The 5628-nt window shown below is 38.2% G+C and overlaps 1 protein-coding gene across 1 annotated transcript in view; it reads right to left on the bottom strand.

Annotated features, from left to right (window-relative positions):
* The window catches only part of TESK2 (testis-specific kinase 2), an 86273-nt gene that overhangs the window by 49624 nt on the left and 31021 nt on the right, over nt 1-5628 (bottom strand). The gene's annotated exons all lie outside the window — the stretch shown is intronic.

Below are 5628 nucleotides of genomic sequence, written 5' to 3'. Positions count from 1 at the left end.
AAAAAAAAAAATTATTAAACAATTAGTTATTGAGTGGCTACTATGTGCAAGACATTAAGGACAGGACAGCAAATAAAACAGAAGTCCCTGCTCCCTGCTCTTGCAGAACTTTCATTCTAGGGTCATTCTGTTGGAAAATAATTGTAATAAAAAGATAAATGGGTATTATGCAGAATGTGGTTAAATTATATGCATAAATTGCTATGTCTAGTCAACCTCTTACAGAAAGAATGCTTCTCTGAGATTAAATGATATCCCTGCCTAGGAATAATTTTATTCCCGTTGTCTTACCATAGCAAAAAGTGTTAAATTAAAATATGATAAGCTACATTTCCTCCTTCATTAAGGCTTTCCAAACTATGATGGGCACTAGCAGGAGTTGGATAACTATGGCGCCTGCCTGTTTTTATAAACTGAGTTTTATTGGAACATGGCCATGGTATTATTTATGGCTGCTTTGGTGTTAAGGACAGCAGAGTTGAATAGTTGTGACAGAGACTGTATGCTTGCAAAGACTAAAATATTTACTATCTAGCTCTTCATAGGAAAAGTCTGCTGACTACTTCAGTTTGAATGTCCCCTCCAAAACTCGTGTTGAAACTTAATTCTCAATGTGGCAGTATTAATAGGTGGGGCGTTTAAGAGGTAATTGAGTCATGAGGGCTCTGCCCTCACGAATGGATTAATCCATGAATGGGCTCAAGTGATTCTCCCATCTCAGCCTTCTGAATAGCTGGTAGCTGGGACTATAGGAGTAAGCCACCATGCCCGGCTGGTGGCTTTATAAGAAAAAGGACAGACATGAGCAAGCACAGTTCAGCTCCCTTGCCATGTGATGCCCTGAGCTACCCTGCAACTCTGCAGAGAGTCTCCACCAGCAAGAAGGACCTTACCAGATGCAGCCCCTTGAGACTTTGGACTTCTTAGCCTCCATAATCATAAGAAATAAAATTACTTTATAAATTACTCAGTTTCAAGTATTCTAAGCAACAGAAAACAGACTTAGACACGAACCTAGAGCATAGGAATCTATCCATTTCCACCTATGAGACATAAAACAAGTTAATCTTTATAAATCTTAATTTCCTCATCTGTAAAAACAAACATGAAAATAACACTACCTTAAAAGGCTGTTATGAGGATTAAATGTAAAATTTCAAGTACAGTGTTTAGCAGTTTCTAGTGCATGCTCAAATAAAGATCAATGGCTTTATCATTATTAATGATCCTAAATTATGCCATCCTTTACATGGCTACAAGTTACCTTTTCAAAATACAAAATATGTCATTCCCTTCTTCATAACCCTTCAATGGCTCCTTTCTGCCTATAGAATAATGTCAAAACTCCTTACTACAGCATTTAAAACTCGCCATGATCCACTCCAACTAATCTTTGGAACCTCACATTTTTCCATGAGCCTTATTCTTCACCCATCTCTCCCTCTCCTCTGGCTCTATCATTCTGGCCTACATATATATACTTAAATTTCCCCCATCTTAAAAAAATCGTTCCCTTGCTCCCTCCCTAAAATATGAATCTAATTCACACTTTTCATTTGTTGCCAAACTTTAAGAGTAGGTTACATTCTCTATCTATATTTCTTTTTCACCCATTCCTAAATTCATTATAATTTGCCTTCTGCTCACATAACTCTTTTGTAACTTTTTTCACTGTGGAAGATTCAGAGCTTTATTTACCTCTGCATTTCCAGTACCTACTATATTATCTGGCACACAGTAAACAAACTCTCAGTAAAGATTTTTTGAACAGTATGAATGATTTTTATGACCTGGAAATTTGGTTGAAGCTCCTCCCTCAAACCGGAATATTATGTTTACTGGAAATCATTCTTCCAAGGTTAGCTAAAAATTCCCCTTCTCTATAAGAGATTTCCTAGATGCCCTCAGTTAGCATTAATGCCGTCTCTGTCTCTCTGTCTGTCTCTCTGTCTCTCTGTCTCTCTCTCTCTCTCTCTCTCCCCCCCACCCCTCCCTCCTACAGTACCGCTAGCACTTTTCACTTTCCTTTGAATGATTGCTAATTAGCATTATGTGAAGTGGTCTGGGTCTGGAGTCAGACTGCTTAGATTTGAATCCTGACTCTGTCACTTACTGGTGACTTCTCTGTATTTCAGTTTCTCTACATGCAAAATGGGAATATTAACATTACCTAATCCATATGGTCATTGTAAAGATGAAATTAGATAACCTGCGTTCCTAGAACATAATAACATAATAAGCACTAGAAAATGTTAGCTTTTTCTTATAACATTTCTTCTAACTCCTTTCCTTGACTGGAATATAAGTAAGGTTTTCTGTTGTTTTTTTTTTAAGAATGGAGATCTTGCTCTGTTGCCTAGATTAGAGTGCAATGGCATGATCATAGCTCATGTAACCTCAAACTCCTAGTCTTGAGCAATCCTCCCACTTCAGCCACCTGAGTAGCTGGAACTATATAGGTGTGTGTCACCACGCCCAGCTAACTTTTTATTTTTTTGTAGAGACAGTCTCACTATGTTACCTAGGCTGGTCTCAAGTGATCCTCCCGCCTCAGCCTCCCAAAGTGCTGGGTTTACAGGAATGAGCCGCCACACCCAGCCTTAAGTAAGGTTTTTAAGAGTAAAGATATTGTCTCATTTGTTTCTATATACCGTGTCTGACACATTTTGTACATAAGATGTTAAACAAGCATTTATTGAATAAAGAAGCAATAATCACCAAATTAGCTTCACGATATAAATCCGTTTTACAAGAAAGAACATCTAGAAGTAGGTACAAGGCTAGAAAGCCAAGAGGGATTTAATTTGATTCAATCAAATATTTAAAAAGAAGCCAGGCAATAGGATTCTACTAAGAAAAAAACGGCTACATTCTAAAATCAGGGGTCTTCTAGAAGCTGAAAAGACCTGGTTTGGGTATGATATACCCTTCCTTCCCTTGCTCCCCAGCCCACCATCTCCACATCCACGCCATCCACATAGGTGTCACACACAGCACATTCAGGCAAGCACAGCACATTCAGGCAGGCACTGGCTTCATATGACACTTTTCTGCCTTCTACCCATCCCCTAACTCACATCACTACATCACAGTTGTGTCGCACAATTCTACTTCTGTGTGAAACTTTTCTGCCTAACCTCTCCTACCTCATTCCTTATACAGAAAACCACCACCACCACATCCAAAATGGTGTCACAGAGCTGGCAAGCCGAGACAAGCAGTAGCTTTATATTGGAAGAAGAGCTTAGTAAAGTTAGTCAATCCAGTTGCTATAATCAAAATATACTTTAAAGGGGAAATATTATTCATCCTTGACAGGGAAGTGATATGTGCCTAGGAAAGCATGTAGTATCAATAATAAGTTTCTACTGAGATTTTTATTACTAATTAAGTAGTGGATGAAGCCTAAAATAGTTTTTGGTACAAGATAGGACCCAAAATAAATAACATTCTGAATGATTCTTATCCTTTCCCCTCCAAAATCCATGCCAGCTAGAATTACTTAGCTCAGGAAGGGAATGCTCTCTTTAATGTATGTGCTTAAGAGTGAGTGATTACTCAACTTGTTATTTTTAGTTTCATATTATACACACATTCATAGTGAGAAGAAAGAAGGGTTGCTTTTGTATTTTAGACCAGTGCTCCCCAAATTTTAATGTGGAAACTAATCAATGAGAAATCTTATTAAATTGCAGACTCAGATTCTGTATGTCAGGAGTGGGGCCTAAGAGTTTGAACGTCTAAACTCCCAGGTGATGCTGATGCTGCTTGATCCATGGACCATACGCTGAAGAGCAAGACTCTGTCTAGACAAAACAGTTTATTACTGCTCTGAAGTTAATAAAATCAACAGGAAACACTCAATTCTGATACTATTGGTAAATTGGACTTTGACCAGAGACTTAATTTGCCTAAGTCTTTCCTATAGCATGACTTACTATTCCCCGTAACATGTCATTACTATGTTTTTCCACACCTTTCTTTTCTCAGGCTGTTCCCACTGCCTAGAATGCCCTTCCCCTCATTTCCACACACAGTCATGCTTAACGATGGGAATATGTTCTGAGAAATGTGTCATTAAGTAATTTTGTTGTTGTGCAAACCTGGAAGGTTTGTAGCCAACTACACACCTAGGTTATATGGTGCATCCTATTGCTCTTAGGCTACAAATCTATACAGCATGTTATTGTACTAAATATGGTAGACAATTATAACACAATGGTAAATACTTGTATATCCAAACATAAATAAAGGTACAGTAAAAATACAGTATTATAATCTCATGGGACACCACTGTCATATATACAGTCTGTCATTGACTGAAACGTCATTATGCACAGCAGGATTGTAGTTAGATTCTACCCATCCTCAAAGCCCAGTTTTGTTTTGTTTTTTTTATGAAGGGGGGGTGGTGAGGTTCAGTTTTTTTGGTTTTGTTTTTTTGAGACAGAGTCTCCCTCTGTCGCCCAGGGTAGAGTGCACGGGCGTCATTGTAGCTCATTGCAACCTCAAACTCCTGGGCTCAAGCAATCCTCCTGCCTGAGCCTCCCAAGTAGCTGGCACTGCAGGTGCATGCCATGACACCTGACTAATTTTTCTATTTTTTGTAGACACAGGGTCTCACTCTGGCTCAGGTTGGTCTCAAACTCCTAAGGTCAAGCAATTCTCCTGCCTCAGCCTCCCAAAGCGCTAAGATTACAGGCATGAGCCACCACACTTAGCGAAAGCCCAGTTTAAATACTTCCTTCCCATGCTTCTGAACTACCAAAGCACACCATCTATACTACTTTCCTATAGCATCATTTCCTACCTTTAACTATATTTTATCACATGCCTTTTATTTTCTCCACTAGACCATAAGCTTAACATCAAGATCTCATTCTCTTGCCTGGCATATACATTTGCTGGGTAAATTTAAAACAACTCTAATCACTCCGAATTTTCTGAGTGCCTACTATGTGCGAGGCACTGGTAATAATGATAATGATGATAATAATAGCTAACTCTTACTGTGCAGGCATTGTTCTAAGTGCTTTACATTATATTAAGTCATTTAATCCTCACAATAACCCAGTGAAGTAATACTTTTATTATCCCAATCATACCAGTAAAGAAACTGAGGCACAGAGAGATTAAGTAACTTGCCCCAAGTCATAGAGCTAATAAGTGGCAGAGCCAAGAGTCAAACCTAGACAGTGGGTTGCAGAGTATGTGTTCTTAATCACAATGTTGTATTACTCCTCCATACAGTTATAAAAAGGATATAAAGATGAACAAAATACAATCTCTTCCCTTGATAAGCTATATGCTACTCAAAAAACTTTTGTAGCAGCTCCCAACTTCTGATTAAAGTCCAAATTCCTTAGCATGTTATTCAAAGGTCTGAATTATCTGACTCAAACCTCTCTTGCCTTATCTCCTATTACATTCACCTGTGTTCTCTCTGTTTTAGTTATATAACCTGCCACTCCTAAATATGTTCTGAATTCTCCCACTTGTATATTGTTGCTAGAATGAGGCTGTCTGCAGTCCATTTCTTTTCTTTTTTTTTTAATTTTTTTTATTTTATTTATTTTATTTTTTTTTTGAGACAGAGTCTCACTCTGTTGCCCTGGCTAGAATGAGTGC

This window comes from Propithecus coquereli, unplaced genomic scaffold (assembly GCF_000956105.1).
Source record: "Propithecus coquereli isolate 6110/MARCELLA unplaced genomic scaffold, Pcoq_1.0 Scaffold299, whole genome shotgun sequence".
Taxonomy (NCBI): Eukaryota; Metazoa; Chordata; class Mammalia; order Primates; family Indriidae; genus Propithecus; species Propithecus coquereli.
This window is presented reverse-complemented; position numbering and strand designations above follow the sequence as displayed.